This window comes from Cupressus sempervirens, chromosome 6, assembly GCF_028749045.1.
Source record: "Cupressus sempervirens isolate cs-2001-9-10 chromosome 6, ASM2874904v1, whole genome shotgun sequence".
Taxonomy (NCBI): domain Eukaryota; kingdom Viridiplantae; phylum Streptophyta; class Pinopsida; order Cupressales; family Cupressaceae; genus Cupressus; species Cupressus sempervirens.
Genome location: NC_143123.1, coordinates 702,006,285 through 702,014,438, shown reverse-complemented (window position 1 = coordinate 702,014,438; position 8,154 = coordinate 702,006,285).

The window sequence follows — 8,154 nt, the reverse complement described above, 5'->3', positions numbered from 1 at the left end:
ATTCAGTGTCAATCTTCGTTTTTCCACAACCTTGCAATAAAGATCTCAGTTGATTGAACTTCATCAAGAAGTCCTCAATAGAAGAAAACGAATCTGGTATAATAGAGGTAAGCTTTGTCTCAATCTAAAGTGCCCTGAATGCATTCACTATACCAAACAAGCCTTCAAGTTTGGTCCACATATCTAGAGGAGTATTGCACCCATCCAAATGAAACTGTAGACTGTTTGAGACCTGTAAAGAAATCAATCCTATTGCCCCATCCATCTTGTTCCTATGCTGCATGACCTCAAAAGGCCTTTGTAAAACTGGCTGCACTGCATTTAAACAAGACCACAACCCTTTTGACTAGAGAAGCTATGTCATCAAGGTCTTCCATGTGTGATAATTATGAGAGGTCAGAAGTTCTAGACAAGAAGAGGTTTTGGCCATTGTTTCAGAAGGGGTTTTTGATGTTTTCCAATATGCTAATATAATAATAAAAAGTTATATGAGAACACCCCTCACAATGCAAATAATTGAACCCCAACTTATAGAAATAATGTGTAAATGAGAGAAGAGCAAAAATGCTTCAAATATGAATCACAAACACCTATTTTGTAGGCCAAAAAATGACCAAATGATGAAAGTATTATTTCCACTCAATGTTACTCCAAACTGATTCTAGATCTAGAAAGTAGACAATAAATCATGCACTTTTTAAAAAAATAGCATCAAAATATGTGTCCATATGAGCCCAAACAAAGCCTTTGAAGTTGCAAAAATTGGGATTTGCAATTTTCAAAAAAAATTAGAAATAGAGATCACAAACAACCTGCACCAATGTTTAGATCACAAAATCCTACCCCAAAACAAATTTTTTTTTTTTCCTAAAAAAGGATTTCGTAGGAGGGAGATATCGCTATTTGAAAATCACCACTATAATTATTTTTCTGAGTCATCGCTATCACACCTCCAAAAAATAAAGAAAAAAGCTCAAAAAATGTCAGATCTGTTATGTCAAACCCTCTTTCTCCTTTTTCTCCAAATACTGAACACACGACAACATATCTGGCTCTGCTACCATGAAGGATTTGAGCAAATATGCAAATCAAATCCACTAAGCCCTTGAATACCTACATGTAGAAAACATGTCACAGAGAAGAAAAAGACAAGAAGAGGCAAGGGTTTGGTCTAAAAATATGAAAATTGTATTCTTAGATAAAGAAAAGATATGTGTAATAAATACAATGAGAGATCATCCTTATAAAGGAGATCGAAACTCAAACAGGTAATGTAAAACTCTTTAGGATATTTAATAATTACAAGATAATTATTAAATACAAGAAGATAATTTAATCTAGGTTGTATCATAATAATTAATAAAATATATTAATTATTAGATAGCTAAAGTTTAGCTTAAGTGAACTAGAGTTAATTAGAAAATATCTAATTACTTTAACAAAGGGTAACATGCTCACATATTTTGTATTCTTTTTCTTCACCAGGAAGTGTGCAATTCATTTTTATGGGAAAGAAACATAAGAATCTGTATGATTAATAGTCATGCATTTTTTCCTCTATGGAATCTCCCATTCCACTTCTAGTCCTAAAAAAATTGTGGGGCCAATTATATTTTGTGTACCCACCTATATTAGCAATGAAATCTATAGACAAATAAATGGAAAAGTGTGCAAGGAGGTCTATAATTGATATAACTTGCAAGAGAGTGCAACGAGGGAATGCACAAAAGTTCAATCGTAAATGTTGTAATAAGTTGACTATTTGGATAGAAGTTTGATTTAATTGGATAGATAACCTTCCGAGTCAAATCTACATATTAAGCCTAAACGGTTAGCTACCTTCTTGAGAATGATTAAGTTACCAGCTCTTGAATCTATCACACAATTGTGAATTATTTTATCTCTATTGATTAAAGAGAGATAAAAGAGAGGTGATTAATTTTTGTACTTGAATTTTCCTCCTCTTTGGGTTTTGCTAGCTTGGTTGAAGTTTATACTTATAATATTTTTTATACTTTGTATCTCTTCCTACATCAAATCTCATTGAGGTAAAATTTAGAGGGCATCCCAAATAGTCACATTGATGTCAGTATTATTAATTTGAATAACCATGTTGAAGGGGATAGTTTTTGATATTGTAGGACCCTTAACAACCACACGGGCTAATTTTATTATAGGAGAAACCTTAGGCTCCTCTGGATTTTTTCCACTCTCATTTAGTTTTTGATTTGGGTTTGGTGTAATAAATTTTTCTACTATCCTTGAGACTGTAGTATGTGTGAATTCTTGTGAAGTTGAAGCTTGAGTTGTTATAGAGGGTGAAATACTTTCTACTACTCTATCTTTGCCTCTAGTTTTATGTACAACCACATCACTACTGTCGTGATTGAAACCACACAAATCTTCTTACTACCAATTTAGAAAAGTAAAGTCCCCTTACAAATGGGCTTGACATCCAAAATTGGATTGACTTACACCATATTGCTTCCTTGAATTTATTGGTTCCTCTTGCACCCCTAGATTTTGAGAAAACTTCCCTCTTTCACATACACCTTGATCATGGGATTTAATGCAAGGCTTGCATGATTCTTTCCCTTGAGGAATATTGTTTTGTATTGGGACAACTTCCTTTACTATACTTTTGGAAATAGAAAGTGCATTATTCAAGGGCTTATTACATGTTCCATGAATTTTGACCTTGATATGGTAGCCTATTTAATGGGTAATGTTGACAGTGGGGCTGATAAGGCCTATTACCTTGAGCTTGCTACCCTTTGAGTATCACTATCTCATTCCCAACATTGTACAATAGGAGGTTAGTGGTATTTTGTTAAGGACATCATGGCTTTTAGTGTATCTAACTCAATGGAAGATGTGGAGGAAATTAGAGTAGAAATGAGAGACTAGCTTGTAGATACAATGGAATTGGAGCCACTATAAATTGTTAAATAGGCATTGTAGAATCCTTCTATATTGTTTCAATGCTTCATGATTTCTTTTTTATTTGATCATGAATGTGAAGTGGAAACTTTCATAACCTTGATGCTAGTTGACACACATTAACCTGTCAGAGTTTCTAACCACTCCACGAAGAATGCACCCTCCATAAGTTCCAACTAACAACCACATGTTCCTCTAGAAACTATTGGCATGATGATGATGTTGTGTGATAGAATTGGATGAAATATTTAGTTGGATCATAATTCATATGTTTTCATTGCTAACTAGATGATCTATAGGTCATAGATGAATTATATTGATGATTAGATTGATCAAATAAACATATTGGTTAAGTATGGAGTGGACCAAGTAAATACAACAAATTTTAGTAAATCAAATATGTGATATCAATTTTAATGTTTTGTCAAGTGGATTACAAGATATGTTTATCATGGACAAATAAAGAAATTTCTAAAATAATATTTATTAGGAATTCATAGGAAGTAAAGATTTGATGGAGATTATAGGTCACTGTGTGAAGAACAATAAATCAATACAATATACTTCTTTAGATTCATGAATTGGTAAGATTTACAATGTTAATTGAAAAGTCAAAGTGGTTAGGTATGTTTGGATCAACATTAAGGCATAGAATTCAAGGTTATAATGAATTCTCATGAAATTCAAATTGCTTCTGAAGATGACTAAGGGTAATACATTTAGGGATACTCCACTTCCTTAAGAACAATATAAATGTGATTTAATGATTAATGTATGGTAAGAGTGGATGCTATTTCTATATTTTAGATGCAATTAAGTATATTTGAAGAAGTCTAGAGAAGAGCAGTGATCAAGGTCATACTGGATCTATCATGCATTGAGTGCACCTTTTAGATCAACCATTAGTTATTTATTTTATCAAGTTGACAAGAGAAATCCTCTAAAAAAGTCATTTTTAATTGGATGTGTAGAATCCTAACAAGTCTGAAGGAAAAACCCTTTAACAAGGTGACTCTCAGAGAGAGTTGTAAAATCTCTTTATTGGTTAGATCCTAACACATCTCATGAAAACCTCCTAATAAGGTTGAACACCCTTAATTTGTACTAATGTAGGAGCATCTAGTTGTATAAGGGCAATCCTGTATCACCCAAAAATATTCTTAGTGTTAGTTTCTATTTAATGTATTTTCATTTCTAGATACCCATTTGGGTCAAGTAGAGATTCCAACTCTCATAGTTCCACTATTGATTTTCTAGGTTAGAGTTTCTGAGCACCTTGGGATATGTGCCAATGTATAAAATAGGTTATTTTATAATTGAGCCATAATTATGATGAGTTAGAGGGTGAAAGTTGGAGGGATAATTATACTTGTAATTTAAAGCACTCTAGAAAAAAGAATCAGGTCAAAAGGCTTTACGGTTTGAAAGTTATTGCAATTTTAAGTTTCTTGGAGAACCCCTAAGAGTGCTTCAAAGTCAGATTAGAGGTGGATATATAAAATAATTTAGAAGAGTTTCCAACTTTTTATTGATGAAATTATGAGTACTGCCTAAGTCAATCAACACTGTTACTTTTTGCTTTTTTAGGAGATCCACTACCTTGAGGGTTTGTGGTGAACTAAAACTTGAAAGTGCATGACAAGAAGTGATTGGTTGAGATTCATGTGATTCCTCACTTGACCCCTATCCTCCTTTGGTATGGTCTCATCCTCTTCTTCCTCACTTGGACCTTCAATATAGAACAATTTCTTTTCACTACATTTATGTCCACTATATTTTCTATCACAATTGAAACACAACCCTTTTTCTCTTTTCTCCTCAATTTTCTGTGGGGTCAACCTAGTAGGTTGACGAAGAGAAGGTGTTGAATATCCTTTTTTCTCTTATCACATTAGCCCCTTGCTTTCTAGGAATCAAGAACTTCTCCTCTACCATGTGTGCCAATATAAAAGACTCACTTATTGAGTTGGGACAAAACATGCATACCTCATATTGAATGTGATCCTTGAGACCACCCAAGGATAAATCATTCAAGTTCTCCTCTGTAATTGTATCCACTACTAAGGATAGATTTTGGAATTTTTGAATATAATTCTTAACTGATCCTATTTGTTGAAGCTTAGCAAGTTGGCTAAAGAAGTTTTCTGTCTCACTATTGCTATATTGTTCTTGGAGTTCTGTAAAAATTGGCCATGATACAGTGACACCCTTTTTCCTCCAATGAGTACAAAGCCAGTGATACCAAATGAATTGATCTAGTTCTAGATATAAGGAAGCCATTGTGACCTTTTGTCCATTAGGGATTTGATGTACTTCAAAAAAATTCTTCATTTTATTTATCCATGTTAGAGGATCCTTGCCATCAAATTTGTGCATATTCACTTTTGAAAAAAAATTCCTAGATCCTGTAGGATTATTAAAATTTGAGTCATTATTAATCAACTTGAAGGTTTCACCTTGATTGCTTGAGAGTTCCTTCCTTGTTTCATTCATAAAGGTGTTTAACATGCTTCGTATATCTAATATATCTCCTCATAGGTCACATATATCCCTCTTAACCTCTTCCTTGAACTTACTAAGTTCCTCATTGGGATTACTATTCTTTGTTGCTTCCCAATCTTGATCAGAGAATTTTCCTGGTGTCGTAGCATTCTTTCTGCCTCTTGTCGAAGGCACCATCATGATGGAAGCCAATATTTTAAAAATAAATCACACAAATGAAATATAAATTCTTTGATTTTTTAATTTTTTTTGTTTTACTAAAACTTACCAGGGCGAAGATGCCCTTACTCAGAAAAATTTCAATAAAAATTAGCAAATTTGTTGCCTCGAGGGAAAATTTTCCTAATTTTACAATATCTTGCTTTTTTTTTTTTTCAATTTCTCCAAGCCTTGAAATTTAGGCTCCTCTACCATGTATTTCAAAACCCAATACAAGTTATACTCCAATTCAACAGGACGTGAGAGATATGAAGATCTCAATAAATTTTGTAAAAATAGTAATTCTGCAATAATTTTATCAAATTTGCTCCAATTCCTCTAAATTTTGGACTATAGCTTCTTTAATATGGTCTTCAAAAATCCTTTAAAAATATTTGAAAATTTTGCTCAAATCTGAAAGTTATGCTCTTCCTAAAATTGCCCCAATGTTGAGATAAAAATCTTACCTCTATGGTGCCAAGATCATGCTCTGATACCACTTGCAATGAAATAACTTGCACAATAGAAAAAATAATATGAAATATTATATAAATACTTGATAATAATTGAGAGTAATAGGCCACTTCAAGAGGGAAACCTCCAAATATCTCCAATGAGAACACACTTCACAATATGATGTTGAAATAAGATTCACAAGCTCCTATATATACCTAATTATGCTTAGGTTGAATAGACACAACCCTACATAACACCTAGGCTAACCTGCCTACCTAAATAATAATATACTAATGATAACATGACTTAATTAAGGATTAAAATAGCCACAAGTTGACTATTCATAACCTTCTACACACCAATATTAAGGGCGTAGCAAAGTTCTCTTTACCAAATCTCTATGGTTGTGTCATTTATATCTCTTCATCCAGATCACCATGAAGGAAGGTTGTTTTAACATCAAGCTTCTCCAAATGCAAATCTTCAGTAGCCGCAATACTTAAAATAGTGTGAATAGAAGTCATTTTAACAACAAGAGAAAATATCTCATCAAAATCAATGCTCTTTTTTTGTGCAAATCCTTTTACAACTAAGCTGACTTTAAATATTTTTTTACCTCCATCTTCTTTTAACCTATAAACCCATTTATTTTGTAAAGCCCTTTGACTTGTAGGCAACTTACATAAATCCCATGTTTTATTTTTCAGCAAAGAGTCCATTTCTTCTTTCATTGCAGACTCCCATTGAATTGTTGTATCCACTTGCACAACTTCATCATAACATTCAAGTTCACCAGCATTAGTAAGTAAAATAGAATACAAGGAAGGAGAAAATCTTTCTGGAGGTCTACTTATCCTTGTTGATTGTCTAACATTCACTAGGGTGCGTGATATTTGTTATTGTGGTTGTTGCAGATCATGAGGAATTGCTAGAACATTAGTTTTTGGAGTACCATCCAACATTACATAATCATCTTCTTTCTTCTCATGTTGCTACAACAAATCTTTGTAGAACACTTTCTCATTGAATATGACATCCCTACTTACAATTTTACGATTTTCAAAATCCCAGAGCCTATAACCAAATTTATTGATGCCATATCCAACAAATACACATTTCTTTGACTTAGCTTTCAGCTTGGTTCTATTTTCAGAATCTATATGAGCAAATGCTTCACAACTGAAGGTTTTGAGAAAAGAATAACTCACCTTCTTATTAGTCCATGCTTCCTTTGGAATACCACAACCCAAAGGAGTAGAGGGACCTCTATTAATCAAATATACAATAGTATTGACATCCTCCACCCACATGTTTAAGGGTAAACCTACATGCAACCTCATGCTTCATGCATGTTCCATTATAGTCTTGTTCATGCATTTAGCCACTCCATTTTCCTGTGGAGTCCTTGAAACAATTTTTTGTCTATGAATAACATTAGTGGAGCAATAATCTTCAAATTCATGACTACAATACTCACCACCATTATCAAATTTGAGACATTTTGATTTCTTACCAGTTTCATTTCCAATCAAGCATTTTATTTCTTAAAAGTTTGAAATACATCAGATTCATGTCTAAGGAAGTAAAGCCATACTTTTCTAGTTGCATCATCAATAAATGTAACATAATAATGAGAGCCACAAAGGGAAGATGCCTGAGTTGGTCCCTATACATCTGTATGCACAAGCTCTAATTTCTCACTTTTATTTTCCTTCCCAGTCTTCACAAAACTCACTCTCTTTTATTTTCCATACACACAACTTTCATAGAAATCTATATTCACACATTTCAGACCTGGTAAAACATGCTTTGAATGAAGCACTTTCATACCTTTCTCATTCGTGTGCCCAAATCTATTATGCCACAACGCTATATCAGAATCTACAATAGTTATTTGTTCTCCCTGCTCAACTATAGTTCGTAAACATTCATTTTTCTCTGAAACAATCAAAGTAGAAGGAACAATATGACCTTTACAAAGATATAAGGTGCCTACTTTTACACCTGTTGCCACTACAAGGGAACCTTTTGAAGCTTTCCTATTTCTATCATTAAAAG